The 18,413-nt window shown below is 37.8% G+C and overlaps 1 long non-coding RNA gene across 1 annotated transcript in view; it reads right to left on the bottom strand.

Annotated features, from left to right (window-relative positions):
* Positions 1 to 2,084, bottom strand: part of LOC147914358 (uncharacterized) — a 110,424-nt gene extending 108,340 nt beyond the window's left edge. Inside the window, exon 1 of the long non-coding RNA XR_015555301.1 lies at positions 1,971 to 2,084. This is a non-coding gene — a long non-coding RNA (uncharacterized LOC147914358). The remainder of the gene's footprint in view (positions 1 to 1,970) is intronic.
* Positions 2,085 to 18,413: the final 16,329 nt, after the last annotated feature.

Genomic DNA, 18,413 nt, shown 5'->3' with positions numbered 1-18,413 from the left:
ATAAACCTGCTTCCCTGCTTACCTCACATGACTATTTTAAAGACCCAAAAATATTATAAACCTGTTCGTAGTGTGTTATGTAATTCTGAGGGGATATAAAAATCAGTTTTACCCTCATATTATGTATTGCTTAAGTTTCTATTAAAACAACTCAAAAGTCATTAACAACTATTTATTGAGCACAGATTCCCCAGCACACACCTGTTAAAAGGCTGAAGACCAGAGTCCCCCTGAGTGCGCAGCAGTGGAAAGAGGAAGTGGAAATTAAATTTGAAAATTGAAGCAAACAAATTTCATTGCGGTAAACTAAACATAATTATTTAATACCCATATTCAACTGGAAATGCTTATCTCATATTTTATTATACTTCACATGGGCCTCTTAATTAAGTAATAATGTTATTATATGTCTTAGCCAATGTTCCCCAGAAAATAGAACATTAGACAAAGCTTTAAGTGCTAATGTGTGATTAGGGACTGCAGTGCGGGGAGCAGGAGAGAGACACAAAGAGAGTGAAACAGGGATGGAGGGAGAGCTAATAAGAATATGTGTTATCAGGTGGCTGCCAATAAATGCAATTGATTGCCTGATTTCCTGAGCCCTTCCCCTTTGAAACCATACAAACTACATTCGTTGAGTGCACAGAGCAAGGGGAAAGGGAAATAATTTGCTACCAACTTCCACTAATCAAAGTTTTTGCTGCAAAAGTCATTAACTCTTGCTGACTTGCAGAACCCCGCAGTGCCCCATGTTCGGTGAACAGGGAAGCCTCAAAGCAGAGGTGAGAGCTATATAGCGTGAGGTGAGACAGTTAGACTGCATCTGTGCAAAGTTCATCAGAGCCCACAGCAGCAGCTGATCCACAGATGGGTGAAGCTGAGAGGATCAGAAATGGGGCATAAGAGATGCTGGTACATCACAGATATAGTAGTTACTACATTCCAGTTTTATTCTCACAAACACCTTCCTAACCCTATCCTGCTGACATTCTCATCTTGCCAGTATGTCCTGAAATGACTACTGAGCTAAGAAATTCATCCTATTTCAAGCCTTCCTTGCCCAGGCCACATTTCAATCAAATTAAGCACACTTTAGAACCAGGTACCACTAAAGGAAACAGGCCTGTTTATTGGACATGGCAAATAAAAGGGAAAATACTATGATAGCTCTTATCATACCATTATTCCACTAATAATTTCCAATTTCTAGTGCCAAGGTAGAAAAATCTTATGATCTTGGTGTTTCCCTCGTGTATATGATGCTATTTACTTAGCACTCTTAAACTAAGACTTGCACACTGCTGAGTGCCCACTAAGTTGTTTTGCTTGTTACATCAAAGAACTTCAAGAGGGAGGCAACTGAAATCATCATCTGAATGAGCAAGTTGTAAACCTCAGCAGCCCAAGGTTAGACTGCTGCTCAGCTACCTTAGAAGTAAATGCTCCTGAGTGAAGAGTAGCGAGGCGGGGTCAAGATGGCGGCATAGGCAGACTCTGAACTCACCTCCTCCCGTGGACACAGCCAATTTACAACTACTCGTGGAAAAATTACCCCTGAGACAGAACTGAAAACTGGATGAGAGGAACTCCTGCAACAACGGACAATCCTAACTGGGGATGAAGAGGCAGAGACCCCCTTCCGGAGAGGAAAACGCCGCCTCCACAAGCCGCCAGCTTCACGGCCGCCGGGAGCAGCTCACAGGTCCGCAGCCTCCCTAGAGGCGCGGGGCCCTGAGCCAGGGAGTGCCCCCGCTGTGGGCATTTTGTGGACCCAGCACAATCGAGACCAGCGGCATAATATCTGACTGTGCCTGCTACTAAAACACTGGGGAGCACCCCCAGAAAACCCGGTTCACAAACAAACTAAAACTGGCTCTTAAAGGGCCCGCGCATGAACTCACCCGTTCCAGAAAGCATCCTAAAATCACCAGAAAGTAAGGTGCACAGTGCTTTGGTGACAAGAGACTCACCTAATAGGCCCTGAGTGCATCTCGGTGAGGGGTGAGACCTCTCCAGGGACTGGGACATTGGCGGCGGCCATTGTTGGGGCCTGGTGTGAGCGTGCTGACACAGATGCCATTGGAGTTCTCCCTGAGGCCTGCTAGCCCAGGGTCTGCTCCAGCCGCTAGAGCACCGATTTAATCCAGCTCAGCCAGGGCAGGCAGCCCACCCTAGAGACTGGCCCCACCCAACAACAAGCCCTCAGGCAACGTGTGGGCCTGCATAGATTGGTGACTGGATTCTCTGCAGCCTGCCAACTGAGCCAACTTGAGCGGGCAGGGTGTGCACAAGGAGTGGGTGGAGAGTGTGGGGCGGTGGCGGAGTGTGTGGGGCTCCCACCTTGGCGAGACTGGGTCTGCTTGGGGAGGTCGGGGCGCTCACACAGGGCAGGACTGTGTTGACTGTGTGTGTGGACCTGTGGGCAACAGGGCTTGTCAGCTGCAGAAGACTTGTGCTTCTCAAAGACCCACATAGGAGATTTGCCCCACCTTCCAAAGCCTGAAACAATTGGGTGCTCCTGTGCCTGAGGCCAGCCCCACCCAGCTGCAATCCTCAGAGAGCTGACAAGAGACCTAATAGGCTAGAGGCTTACAGCAATTGTAAGGCCCTGAGCCTAACAACCTGCCACGCTGGGGGCCTACTCAGTTAAAAGAAATACTGCAACACAAATGTGGTATTAGAACTTACAGCCAACTGTGCTGGGGCTCCCCACACCTGATAAAGAGACAGAAGGGCCCACAACAACTACAAGCAGCTGAGCATAACAACAGCTGGCCAGGAGCATAACTCAGCCTCCCTGGGCACCTATAGGGAAAGCTAACAGGCCACAAAAGAAGGACACACGTAGCCCACATAGGGGCCACCCCTGGAACATTGAGAACTGAGGGAAGTACACTGGAAGCCTCCTAAGGCATCACTTACATAAAGTCACCTATCCAAGAGCAGGAGACGTAGCTGACCTACCTAATATGTAGACACAAGCACAGGGAAAGAGGCAAAATGAGGAGGCAAAAGAATACATTCCAAGTAAGGGAACAGGACAAAACCCCAGAAAAGGAACTAAGTGAAACAGAAATGAGCAACCTACCCAACGGAGAGTTCAAACTAAGAGTGTTAAGGATGCTCACTGATCTGGGGAGAAGAATAGATGAACTCAGTGAGAATGTCAACAAAGAAATGGAAGATATAAAAAAGAACCAATCAGAAATGAAGAATACAATACTGGAAATGAAAAATTCACTAGAGGGACTCAAAAGCAGAGTAGAGGATACAGAAGAACTGATCTGTGAGCTGGACGAAAGACTAGAAGAAATTACCCGAGGTGAACAGGTAAAAGAGAAAAGAATTAAAAAGACTGAGGACAGTCTAAGGGACCTCTGGGACAACATCAAGCGCACTAACATCCATGTTATAGGTATCCCGGAAGGAGAAGAGCGAGACAAGGGGTCAGAGAATCTATTTCAAGAAATAATAGATGAAAACTTCCCTAACCTAAGGAAGGAAACAGACATCCAGGTACAGGAAGCACAGAGAACCCCAAACAAGATAAACCCAAAGAGGCCCACACCAAGACACATCATAATCAAAATGTCCAGAATTAAAGATAAAGAGAGAATCCTAAAAGCCGCAAGAGAATGTCAAGTTACGTACAAAGGAAACCCCATAAGGCTATCAGCTGACTTCTCTGCAGAAACCTTACAGGCTAGAAGAGAATGGCACGATATATTTCAAGTGCTAAAAGGAAAAAACTTACAGCCAAGAATACTCTACCCAGCAAGGTTATCATTCAAAATGCAAGGAGAGATCAAAATTTTCCCAGATAAGCAAAAATTAAAGGAGTTTGTCACCAAGAAACCAGTGCTACAAGAAATGTTAAAGGGACTGATTTAAGGGGAAAAGAAAAGACCACAAATAGGAAAAATTATCTATTTCCATGATTAGAACGTAATGGATACAAATGCACAACAAAGAGGTTAGATATGATAGCAAAAACATGAAGGAGGAGGGGAGTTAAAGAGTACAGCTTTCAGACCGAGTTCAAACTAAAGTGACCATCAATTCTGTATAGAAGAAGAAAGGAACAGAGAAGGACTACTAAAACACTGAGAAAAAAAATAATGTTAAAAAATGGCAGTAAGTACATACTTATCAATAGCTACTTTAAACGTCAATGGACTAAATGCTCCAATTAAAAGGCATAGGGTGGCTGACTGGATAAAAAAACAAGACCCATATAGATGCTGCATACAAGAGACACACTTCAGACCTAAAGACACTCACAAACTGAAAGTGAAGGGATGGAAAAAGATACTCCACGCAAATGGCAATGAAAAGAAAGCTGGGGTAGCAGTACTCATATCAGACAAAATAGACTTTAAAACAAAAACTGTAAAAAGAGACAAAGAAGGGCATTACATAATGATCAAGGGAACAATCCAACAAGAGGATATAACACTTGTAAATACCTACGCACCCAACGTAGGTGCACCTAAATATATAAAGCAATTATTAACAGACATAAAAAGAGAAATAGACAGTAACACAATAATAGTAGGGGACTTTAACACTCCACTTACACCAACGGATAGATCATCCAAACAGAAGATCAATAAGGAAACATTGGCCTTAAAGGACACACTAGAACAGATGGACCTAGTAGATATATACAGAGCATTCCATCCAAAAACCGAAGAATACACGTTCTTTTCAAATGCACATGGAACATTCTCCAGGATTGATCACATATTAGGCCACAAAACAAGTCTCCATAAATTTAAGAAGATTGAAATAATACCAAGCATCTTTTCTGACCACAACGGTATGAAACTAGAAATCAACTATAGGAAGAAAATCAGAAAAGCCACAAATACATGGAGATTAAACAAAATGCTACTGAATAACGACTGGGTTAACGAAGAAATCAAAGAAGAAATCAAAAAATGCCTGGAGACAAAGGAAAATGAAAATATGACATGCCAGAATTTATGGGATACAGCAAAAGCGGTTGTAAGAGGGAAGTTTATAGAAATACAGGCCTATCTCAACAAACAAGAAAAATCTCAAATAAACAATCTAATAATGCACCTAAAGGAACTGGAAAAAGAAGAACAAACCAAGCCCAAAATCAGTAGAAGAAGGGAAATAATAAAAATCAGAGCAGAAATAAATGAAATAGAGACCAAAAAAACAATAGAAAAAATTAATAAAACCAAGAGCTGGTTCTTTGAAAAGATCAACAAAATAGACAAACCTTTAGCTAGACTCACCAAGAAAAAAAGAGAGAAGGCACAAATAAGTAAAATCAGAAATGAAAGAGGAGAGGTTACAACAGACACCTCAGAAATACAAAAGATTATAAGAGAATACTATGAAAAGCTATATGCCAACCAATTCGACAATCTGGAAGAAATGGATAAATTCTTAGAATCATCCAACCTTCCAAAACTGGATCAAGAAGAAGTAGAGAATTTGAATAGACCAATCACCAGTAAGGAGATCGAAACAGTAATCAAAAACCTCCCCAAAAATAAAAGTCCAGGACCAGACGGCTTCCCTGGTGAATTCTACCAAAGATTCAAAGAAGACTTAATACCTATCCTTCTCAAACTCTTCCAAAAAATTGAGGAGGGGGGGAAGCTCCCTAACTCATTCTACGAAGCTGACATTACCCTGATACCAAAACCAGACAAGGACAACACAAAAAAAGAAAATTACAGGCCAATATCACTGATAAACATCGACGCAAAAATCCTCAACAAAATACTAGCAAATCGCATACAACAATATGTTAAAAAGATTATACACCATGATCAAGTGGGATTTATTCCAGGGATGCAGGGATGGTTTAACATTCGCAAATCAATCAACGTAATACACCACATTAATAAAATGAAGATCAAAAATCACATGATCATCTGAATAGATGCAGAGAAAGCATTTGACAAGATACAGCATCCATTTATGATAAAAACTCTGAAGAAAATGGGTATAGAAGGAAAGTACCTCAACATAATAAAGACCATATATGAGAAACCCACAGCTAATATCATCCTCAATGGTGAAAAACTGAATGCTATCCCTCTAAGAACAGGAACCAGACAAGGATGCCCACTCTCACCACTCCTATTTAACATAGTACTGGAAGTCCTAGCCAGAGCAATCAGGCAAGAGAAAGAAATAAAAGGGATCCAAATTGGAAAGGAAGAAGTGAAACTGTCACTATTTGCAGATGACATGATTTTATATATAGAAAACCCTAAAGAATCCACCAGAAAACTTTTAGAAGTAATAAACGAATATGGTAAAGTTGCAGGATACAAAATCAACATACAAAAATCAGTTGCATTTCTGTACACTAACAAGGAAGTAGCAGAAAGAGAAATTAAGAATACCATCCCATTTACAATTGCAACAAAAAGAATAAAATACCTAGGAATAAACTTAACCAAAGAGGTGAAAGATCTGTACACCAAAAACTATAAAACATTGCTGAAAGAAATTGAAGAAGACACAAAGAAATGGAAAGATATTCTGTGATCTTGGATTGGAAGAATTAACATAGTTAAGATGTCTATACTTCCTAAAGCCATCTATAGATTCAATGCAATCCCTATCAAAGTTCCAACAACATTTTTCACAGAAATAGAACAAAGAATCCTAAAATTTATATGGAACAACAAAAGACCCCAAATAGCTAAAGGAATCCTGAGAAAAAAGAACAAAGCTGGAGGTATCACACTCCCTGATTTCAAAATATACTACAAAGCTATAGTAACCAAAACAGCATGGTACTGGCACAAAAACAGACACACAGATCAATGGAATAAAATCGAAAGCCCAGATATAAACCCACACATCTATGGACAGCTAATCTTTGACAAAGGAGCCAAGAACATACAATGGGGAAAAGAAAGTCTCTTCAACAAATGGTGTTGGGAAAACCGGATAGCCACATGCAAAAAAATAAAAGTAGACCCTTACCTTACACCATGCTCAAAAATTAACTCCAAATGGATTAGAGACTTGAATGTAAGACCTGAAACTATGAAACTTCTAGAAGAAAACATAGGCAGTACGCTCTTCCACATCGGTCTTAGCAACATCTTTTCAAACACCACATCTGACCGGGCAAGAGAAACAATAGAAAAAATAAACAAATGGGACTACATCAAACTAAAAATCTTCTGCACAGCAAAGGAAACCATCAACAAAACGAAAAGACAACCTAACAATTGGGAGAAGATATTTGCAAACCATACATCTGATAAGGGCTTAATCTCCAAAATATATAAAGAACTCATGCATCTCAACAACAAAAACTACCAACCCAATTAAAAATGGGCAAAAGACCTGAAGAGACATTTCTCCAAAGAAGATATACAGATGGCCAACAGACACATGAAAAGATGTTCAAAATCACTAACTATCAGGGAAATGCAAATCAAAACTACAATGAGATATCACCTCACGCCCGTCAGAATGGCTATAATTAACAAGACAGGAAACAACATGTGTTGGAGAGGATGTGGAGAGAAGGGAACTCTCATACACTGCTGGTGGGAGTGCAAACTGGTGCAGCCACTATGGAAAACAGTATGGAGATTCCTCAAAAAATCAAGGATAGAACTACCATATGATCCAGCTATTCCACTGTTGGGTATTTATCCAAAGAACTTGAAAACACCAATTTGCAAAGGTACATGCACCCCTGTGTTCATTGCAGCGTTATTGACAATAGCCAAGACTTGGAAGCAACCTAAGTGCCCATCAAGGGATTAATGGATCAAGAAGATGTGGTATACATACACAATGGAATACTACTCAGCCATAAGAAACGATGAAATCCAGGCATTTGTGACAACATGGATGGACATTGAGGATATAATGCAAAGTGAAATAAGTCAGAGGGAGAAGGTCAAATACCGTATGATTTCCTTCATTAAGTAGTAGATAATAACAACAATAAACAAACACAAAGGGACAGAGATTGGATTGGTGGTTACCAGAGGGGAAGTGGGGAAGGAAGAGGGTGAAAGGGATAATTCGGTACATGTGTGTGGTGATGGGTTGTAATTAGTATTTTGGTGGTGAACATGATGTAGTCCATGCAGAAATAGAAGTACAATGATGTACACCTGAAATTTTTACAATGTTATAAACCAATGTTACTGCAATAAACAAAAAATTAAAAAAAAAAATGTGAAGAAAAATAAATGTAAACATTTTTACCCAGTGAAAAAATAAAATCTAAAATCATTTGAAAACGGAAAAAAAAAAAGAAGTAAATGCTCCTCCTTTTCCAAACCCTTGTTTGTTTGGGCAAGGAGAGTTTCTCCTTGGTCTCTCCTCTCTGGTCCATTTTATCATTTAGTGATGTTGAGGAGAGAAATAGGCTATCTTCATTAGCTAGTTCATTTATCTTACTTAAGAAGACTTGTCAATAATTAGGAATCAACATATTTTTCTCGCCAATTTAAGCTAATTAGTTAAAAGTGATTTCCTATCCATTGTACAATTTCAATTAAAAACAAAACAAAAATTATTGTATGCATCCTGAATATAAATGACCCAGGGTTTAAAAATAGGCAGTGAATTGCGTTTTAAAAATACGTATATACATAAAAAAAATAAAGATAAGCACTTGAATAGAAAGATAGAAATTCTCAACAAAGAAATAGAAGATATAAATAAGAACCAAATGGAAATTTTAGGACTAAAAATGTAATAAACTCAAAAAAACAACCGGTCACTAAATGAGCTGGACAGCAGAATGGAGAGGGTAGAGGAAAGTCAATAAAGTTGAAGACGAACAATAGGAATTATCCAACCTCAGCAACAGATGGTAAGGTTTCTATATGCCAAATAAAATGGAAAATACTGATTTTAAGTAGATTGTGAAAGGTTAAATATGTATTTTGTAATCTCTAAAACAACTAGGAAAAAAACTATACCGAAGTATATGGAGAAAAACACAATTGATAAATTAAAATGGAATAGCAAAAAATATTCAAATATCACAAGAGAAGGCAGGAAGGGGGACACTGAAGTATAGAAAAAGGAAGAACTAACAGAAAACAAGTATTTAAATGGTAGACCTAAATCCAAGCATGTCACTATGTAATTACACTACATAGAAATGGTGTAAATGTGCCAATTAAACAAAAGACATTCTCAGAAGAGATAAAAAACATGAACCAACTATATCCTGTTTACAAGAATCTCACTTCAATTAAAGTGATATAGGTAAGAGAAAAGTAAAAGGATGGAAAAAGATATTTAATGCAGACACTAATCAAAAGAAATCTGACATGACTTTATTACTGTCAGACAAGCTAAACTTTAGGGTAAAGAATATTGACAGAGTAAAAGATGTATATTACCTAATGATAAAAGAGTCAATTCACCAAGAAGATATAACAGTTCTAACTATAATGTTTCTAACAACACAGATTCAAAAAACACAAACCAAAAGTTGACTGATCTGAGTGGAGAAATAGACCAATACACAATTCTAGTTGCAGACTCCAACTCCGCTCTTTCAGTAGTAGGTAGAATAAGTAGACAGAAAATCAGCAAAGAAATAGAACTGAACAACGTTATCAACCCGCTCTAACTGACATCCATAGAGCATTTCATCCCAAAACAGCAGAATACATTTTTTTTCAAGTATGTGTAGAATGCTAAACAAGATAGACCATATCCTGTGCCATAAAACAAAGTTTAAAAAATCTGAAATAAAATCATGCAAAGTAGGTTCCCTGGCCATAAAAGAAGTATAGTACAAATCAATAACAGAAAATTAGTAGAAAGATCTCCCAAACATTTGGAATTTAAACATGACTCCAAATAACACATGAATCAAATAGGGATTCATAGGGATTCTGAAGGGAAGTATAAAATATTTAAATTAAATAAAATGAAAATACAGCATATCAAAATTTGTAAGATACTGCTAAAAGTGTGCTTAGACGGAAATTTATAGCAGTAAATATTCATTAGAAAATAAAACAAATTTCAAATCACTAGTCTAATCTTAATTAGACTAGAGAAATAATTTCTAATCATGCTTAAGAAACTAGAGAAATAAGTGCAAAATAAACCTGAAGCAAGCACAAGAAATCAAATAATAAAAGTAAGAAGAGATATCGATGAAATGGAAACAAGAAGAAAATAAAGGAAAACAAAACCTGGTTTTCCGAAAAGACTGAGAAAATGAATAATCCTCTAACAAGACTGACAAAAAAAGGGATTTAAGACAATATCAGGACTTCAGATATTAAAAGAATAATAAAGTTCTACTGTGAAAAACTTTAAGTTTGGTGCCACAAACTAACAAAACTCACCCAAGATGAAATAGATGATATGAATAATTCCATAACTATGAAAGAAATTGAATTTGTACTTAAAACATTCCCCCTTAAAATCTTCAGGCCCAGATGATTTGCCCTGGAGAATTCTAGGAAACATGTGAATAAGAAATAATACTAATTCTATGCAATATCCTGAGGGGGATAAAAAAAGAAGAAGGAATACTTCTCAACTAATTGTATGAGGCTACCGTTTATCCTGATACAGAAATGAGACAAAGACAGTATGGAAGGAGAGAGAGAGAGACAGAGACAGAGGGAAAGACAGACAGACAGAGAGAGAGAGAGAAAACTATAGACCGATATGAACGTGAACATAGATGCAAAGATCCTCAATAAAATAGCAAATCAAATCCAGCAATATACAAAAAGATGAGCACAGCAGGACTAAGTGGGGTTTCTCTTGGGTATGCAAAATCAGTTTAATATTCAAAAAACAATCAAAGTAATCCACCAGTATCTAGAAGTCTAATAGTCTAAAGAAGAAAAAACACAGGATTATATCAATGGATGCAGAGAAACGATTTGACAAAATTAAACATCCGTTTAAGATAAAAACTCTAAGCAAACTAGGATAGAAAGAATTTGCTCGGCCTGATAAAGGGCATACACAAAACCCTGTATAATACATGCTATTTAAAAGCAAAAGACCGGGGCTGGCCCCGTGGCTTAGTGGTTAAGTGCACGTGCTCTTGGCACCGGGGCAGATCCTGGGCGCGCACCAATGCACCGCCTCTCCGGCCATGCTGAGGCCGAGTCCCACATACAGCAACTAGAAGGATGTGCAAGTATGACATACAACTATCTACTGGGGCTTTGGGGAAAAAAAAAGGAGGAGGATTGGCAATAGATGTTAGCTCAGAGCCGGTCTTCCTCAGCAAAAAGAGGAAGATTAGCATGGATATTAGCTCAGGGCTGATCTTCCTCACAAAAAAGAAAGAAAGAATTCCCCATTAAAAAAAAAAAAATAGAATAAAAGCAAAAGACTGAATGCTTTTTACCTAAGACTAGACACAGGGCAGGGATGTCTACTCTCACCTCACCTATTCAACACTCGAATAGAAGTCCCCGCTGGTGAAATAAGGCCAAAAAAATAAGAGGAATACAGATTGGAAAGAAAAAATAATACTGTCTCTATTTACAGACAACATGACTGTTTATGGAGAATATCTCAACTTCTAGAACAAATAACTGAGTAGTGAGGTCAGCACACATAGATCAACTGTACTCTATTTACTAGCAATGAACAATTGAAAACTGAATTACACTATATACATAAATACGATTATATTTATAATGATATATACGAATATTTTTAAACAGCTGCAAAAATTGACACATTTAGGTGTGTCATTTATACATTTAGGTATAAACCTAACAAAACATATATAGTATCTATATGCTGAAAACTAAAAAATAGTGATAAAAAACTCAAAGGAGACCAAAATATTTGGAGGGACATTGTGTTAATGCATTGGGAGATTCAACACAGTAAAAATATCAATGCTCCCCAAATTGATATGTTGATTTAATACAATTCCAATCAAAATCCCAGCTGGATTGTTTTTTGTAGTTTTAGACAAGCTTATTCTACAAGGTATCTGCAATGGCAAAGAAACTAGAATAGACAAAACAGTTCTGGAAGAGAAGTGAGTTGGAGGACTGATACTTCTCAATTTTAAGACTTATTATAAAACTTCAATGACTAAAACATTGTGGTGTTAGTAATGGGATAGACACATAAATCAATGGAACAGAAAAGAAAGTCCAGAAATAGACCCACACAAACATGCCAATTAATTTCTGACAAAAATGCAGAAGCAATTCAATGGAGAAAGGATGGCCTTACAACAAATGGTGTTGAGACACCCATATGCAATAAAATGGATCTCAACCTAACCTTCAGGCCTTCCACAAAAATTAACTCAAGATGGGTCATAGATTTAAATGTAAAATGTTAAACTATAAAACTTTTAGGAGAAAATCTTTGTTATCTAAGATTGAGCAAATAGTTCTTAGATATAACACCAAAAGCATCATCCATAAAAGAAAAAAATTGATAAGCTGACCTTCATCAAAACTAAAAACCTTTAGGAGCCTGCCCCATGGCATAGTGGTTAAAGTTCAGCATGCTCCGCTTTGGTGGCCCAGGTTCACAGGTTCAGATCCCGGGTACAGACCTACACCACTTGTCAGCCATGCTGTGGTGGCAACCCACATACAAAATTGAGGGAGACTGGCGCAGATGTTAGCTCAGGGCTAATCTTCCTCAAGCAAAAAAGGGGGAGGATTGGCAACAGATGTTAGCTCAGGGTGAATCTTCCTCAGCACAAAAAACAAAACCCTTTATTCCGTGAAAGATACTATTAAGGGAACGTAAAGAGAAGCTACAGACTGGAAAATGTCAATTACAAATCCTTTGGATTCCGAACTTCAAAACTCAACAGTAAGAAAACAAACAACTCTGCTGGCCCAGTGGCATAGCACTTAAGTTCCAGCACTCTGCTTTGGTGGCCTGGGGTTCACAGGTTTTCATCCCAGGCACAGACCAACGCACTTCTTGTCAAGCCATGCTGTGGTGGTGTCCCATATAAAGTAGAGGAAGATGGGCACAGATGTTAGCCCAGAGCCAATCTTCCTCAGCAAAAAAGAAGAGGATTGGAAACACGTGTTAGCTCAGGGCTAATCTTCCTCACAAAAAAGGAAAACAAACAACCCAGTGAAAAATTGGGCAAAAATCTTGAACAGACACTTCACCAAAGAAGATAAACAGATGGCAAATGAGCCTATGTAAAGATGTTAAACATCATTAGCCATTAAATGCAAATTAAAACAACGATGTGCTATTACCACGCCCCTATCAGAAAGGCTAAAATAAAAACTTATGAACAATACCAAGTGCTGACGAGGAAGCAGAGCAACTGGAACTCACATACAAAGCAGTGATGGCAATGCAAAACGGCAAAGCCTCTCTTGTAAAGTTAAGTGTACACCTACCGCATGACCCAGCAATCCTGCTCCTAGTTATTTACCCTAGAGAATTTAAAACTTATGTTCACACAAAAATCTGTACATGAATGTTTATAGCATCCTTATCCATAATTGCCAAAAAATCTAGGCATAACTCGAGTGACCTTCAATGAATGAATGAATCAACAAACTGTGTTACATTTATACAATGGAAAATACTCAGCAAGACAAAAGGAACAAACTATAGATCCTCACAACAAACTTGGGTAGATCTCAAAGTCATTCTGCTGAGTAAAAGAAGCCACTCTCAAAAGATTACACACTGTATAATTCTATTCATAAGACCTTCCCAAAAAGATAAAGCTGTAGTGACAGAAAACAGATTAGTAGTTGCCAGGGCTTGGGAATAGGGGGACGATGTGGCTATAAAATGGTAACACAAGGGAGGTTTTAGGGGTGATGGGATCATCTGTATTCTGATTGTGATGGTGGTAATACAAATATATACATTAAAATTCTAGATTGCCCACCAAAATATTAATTTCACTCTATTATAATATGTTTAAGTATACGTGTAGGAAATTGTGGGAGTAATTAAAATCACTTTTCAAAGCAAGATGCCCCCAACACAATCAAACATCAGCTTTATTGTTCTCCCTCGAGCAACTTTAGATAGTCTTAAAAAAGAACTTTAAGAAATGGCTTTACACTGTATTTCTCCCCAAGTCCCCAAAATCTTCCATTAATAATATTTTCTAGGCAGGTAACCTTTCAGAATGCAAGAATATAATCCATGCATCAAGTTCTTCCATACTTCAAATTCTTTCTTTCTAGTCAAGGTGTTGCTAAGCACCAAATAACATTTGAAAGGCATACTTAAAAGTAAACTAATCATTGGAAAACTAATCATTACCGAAGCTATGTATTTTTCCCTGTCTCAGAAGAAATGTTTGTGGAAGATGATATAGATCCCCAAGGAATTTGGTTAACCTCAGTCAAAATCACACTGCCTATGTCTATGGGTGACTTCAAACATCACCCAGAATAGTAATTCAAGTGGCAACTTTTAAAAAGAAGTCACTTCCTGCCTGCTTACAATTGTTACTTATTAATACCAATGTGATATCTGAACTAAGTTGATGATGATGACACAATCAGATAGTAATGATTTTTGGATACAGCAAAGGCAGCATTTTTCAAACCTATGACCTGAAAGTGAGAGTCTTTAAATTCTATTAATGATTTCTTGAGATAGCAGCCTCCCCACCGTGAAGTCCAGGGAAAAGTGTGCATCTGCTGTTAATATATTATCTTAATGTTCCCACCATCTGCCTAAATAAAAACTGGGATCAGGAGGTATTAAAATAAGTATCCTTTCAGACAGGGAGATAAATTAGGATGTAAAACTCCTGAGTCCTTTTCCAAAATTCGATAACTAGCTTAGTAAAATCTTTTCTTCTACTACGGTTATATTTTGGCTTTCTTACTACTGTTTCCAGGTAGAGGCCCAAGTTTCTGAAAGCTACTAGCATAAACAGGAAAACACTGAACCCATGAGCTATACTCCTAGATTATGTTTGATAGTATATTGGGTTCAATAAGCCACATGGCAACTAGCAGCCTGCTATTGTCCTTGACATGTGACCCGATATGGGGAAAGAGCTTCATCCAGTCTAATAGCACATCTCATAAGACTTTTGTGACGGTGGACATTAGTCTCACCTCTCATAGGTAAAAGGAGACCAAAGCTTATATACAATGGCTTAAGCTCCATTTCAGGAGTGCATTTTTACATTCCCCAAACACCAGAACAGGTTGGTTTGGTTTGTTTTCAAATCCCTTGGTTGAACATCCTGTTCTTGGAATGCATGGTTCTTCCTTCTGGGCTTGATTATCGGGAAGCAGAGTCCTAGCTGTTATCTCCCACCTGTGCTGTTGTCTGTCTGCCGCAGAACCCAGGACATAATCTTATATTCCACAGACATGACTCTAAGCGCACCCCTGGTAGGCTTACACATCTAATCACCATCTCTGGCAAAACTCTTAGGCCTCTGACATTGTCTTCTTCCTCCAGTTTCGTCAGGCATGTCAAAATGAGACACAGAAGGGAAAGAAAAAGGACAAACCAGGAGCCAGCTCCACGCTGGAGCAAAGGAAGAGTCAAATGCTAAGGTTTCCTCTAGACTCGATAGTTTATAAGAATATGGGACTAATGGAAATATTGTCGACAACTCTTACTCTTTCTGAACAGGGATGCTTTCTGTGCTCCAATGTGACACACTGAACTCTGACCTCACATAAGTCTTTTAGAGGCTATTTCACCAATTGACTTAGTCTACTCCCTAGTCCTGGCACATCTATGCTTTCTACATCTTACGGCACAAAAGAGGCTCGCAAGATGGAGAGTATAAATTTACACACTGTCTGTACCTGAAATCGTGCCAGATACTAGGTATCTAGGGACAGTTAACACCTGGTCCCCATCCTCTGGGTGTTGGTATTAATATGGAGAAGGCATACCAGAAAAACTGAGATATAGTCTAAAGAGAGGAACATAAACAGATGTTCACAGAGAATGGTGTAAAAGCCCGAGAGAAGGATTCACTCTTACACAGGGTGGTCAAGACAGTGTACCAGGCTAGGACGCAGAACCTGGAACAAAATCAGTTAGAAAAGTAGATAAAGAACATTCCAAACCCAAATTCCTTATTCTATTAAATGTTGACAGTTACTTGGCTGCAGTTATTTTTTCAATGGGTTCTTTACCTAATAGCATAATCAGTATTCTTGTTTAAATCATTAATGGCTGTTTAAAACACGTACGAATGGAAGTATTGTCAGTAAAAAAAAAGAAAAGCAAAAATCCTCTTCCTGAAGAATATCGGCAGTGCTGCAGTTCTGGAGTGTTTTCCGAACACTATTGTTTGTTTTCGTACTGAAAGTTTATTATACATATATTGATTTAAGTGCTAATGGATATTTAGATCACACTCGGTGTCAGGCACAGTTCTAAATGCTTTATATACACTGTATTTCATTGATTCTAACATGCAATTTTTTTTCACATTTTAACAACTTATATGCCTTATACATGATGGTATATAATAATTTAATTGGTGGCATTTTCTCTTTCTTATTGGTACATAAAATAACGCTGAGCCTTTAAATCAAGAACATCTTTGTATCGATGAAATATAGTAGTAATTCATTCAGTACTTAGATCAATATAAGTGTCTATACAATCCGTTTAAAATCCCCGGTTTACAGAGATGTTAATACTCTTACCCACATTCACACAGCAAATAAGCATCAGCGCCAGTTTTCAAACCCAGAGTATGGATTCCAAATTTGTGTGCTCTCAGTCACTATCCACAATACTTCTCAAACAACATTGCAGAGTACAAACCAGCCATCTCACTCCTCTCATAAGATCACACTTACTGAAAAGAAATATAAGACATCCTGTTTGTGTTCATGTATAATACGAAGTGCGGCTGTAGTAGTGTGGTTAATAAATAGCAATAATCACACGCAGAGAAAACAATGTTTTGTCACAAGATGGTTAAGATGACCTCAGAAGAAATAGAAACTTCCAAGCGGTAATACAAAAACTCCAATGCTTCCTACATATGGAGGGAGATTGTGCATACTTATCATCTTAAATTCCGCATTAGAAGTCATGAGGGATCAGGCAGAAAGCAGCTGGCAGGGACGTTGTAGAGAAGATGCCAACACTGAGTAAGCAGTAAAGCTAGAAATTATCTAAGGTGGGGTTTCTCCACCTTAGCACTGCTGAGATTTTGGAACACATAATTCTGTTGTGGGGAGCTGTTCTTTTTATTGTAGGATGCTTAACAGCATCCCTAGCTTTACCCAGTAGATGCCATAAACATTACCCCAGTTGTGACAAGCAAAAATGTCTTCAGATATTGTCAAATGTCCCCTGTGAGGCAAAATCACCCTCGGTTGAGAACCATGGATTTTAAGTCCATTCTGTCACCTGATATACTCCGCAGCACATAGAAAACAATCAACTTATGACAATTGTGACAGGAATGAAGAATGGGTGAAAGGAAGGAAGAAAAGGCAAGAAGGAGAGAAAGAGGGAGGGAATCAGGAACAAAAAGATTTACTAATATTCATTGGCAGATAATTTCAAGTCTAAACTGAGAGACTAGCTAATATTCAATACTAGAAACCAAACATATGAAAACTCACTCCTTAATGCAAAACCATATTTAGTAACTCTTATATTTTAGAAAACATTTAAATAAAACATCAACTGTAGGAGTGAAAAATAACTGTTCCCTTGGGAATGTAATGGTTATAGATCTAGTCTCCTTAAGTATATTATGAGTTTGTTTAAGAGAATTAATAAACAATGTTATTGACAGACATATGCTCATTTCGTTGAAATAAAATTATAATTGAATTGATAGGTAATGACCCTTTCAATCATAAGAATAAAGCTCAAGTGGATTCTTGCATGAACCTCAAGGCAGAATTTCTCCACATTAGTCATATTACTATTGATATCCTGTCACACTGATATTAATACTCTTGCACAATGTTACATCAATAAAGTATTAAGTTTTCATATTTTCTCTTATGAGAAATTTTTAGAAAATATAATAAAAAGAAATAGCTCTGTGCTAACAATATAAAATAAATCTATTCCAAATGCATTTGCCCATTCAATAAATATTTAGTGAGCACCAACCCAGGAATTCTGACACAATATTAAGCTTTTTCTTGCAATATACCCATTATAATGAAAACCTAAATCTCTAAATAGTTTCAGCTGTGTGTAATTAATATGTTATGTTTGCACTTGCGCTTATATGTTCCTGATATTTATAGGTCAGGCTTTCTGAGAATTACTATAATACGTAATTTAATATAAAAAGTGTTAAAATGTGTCTCTCGAAATATTTCATTGTTAGCTAAAATAAAGATAATGATCAATGGGTACATTACTGCAGAGTTGTTAAACTACTTTCATCAACAACCTCTCTCCCTCTCTCGATGCTCAAAACCACTCTGTGAGATTGAGTAGGTTTTTTTTTTTTAGTTACT

This window comes from Ceratotherium simum, chromosome 20 (genome assembly GCF_057802395.1).
Source record: "Ceratotherium simum simum isolate JZ-2026a chromosome 20, ASM5780239v1, whole genome shotgun sequence".
In the NCBI taxonomy this organism is placed as follows: Eukaryota; Metazoa; Chordata; class Mammalia; order Perissodactyla; family Rhinocerotidae; genus Ceratotherium; species Ceratotherium simum.
Note: the sequence above shows the minus strand (reverse complement) of the source record. Positions and strands in the feature narration are given on the sequence as shown.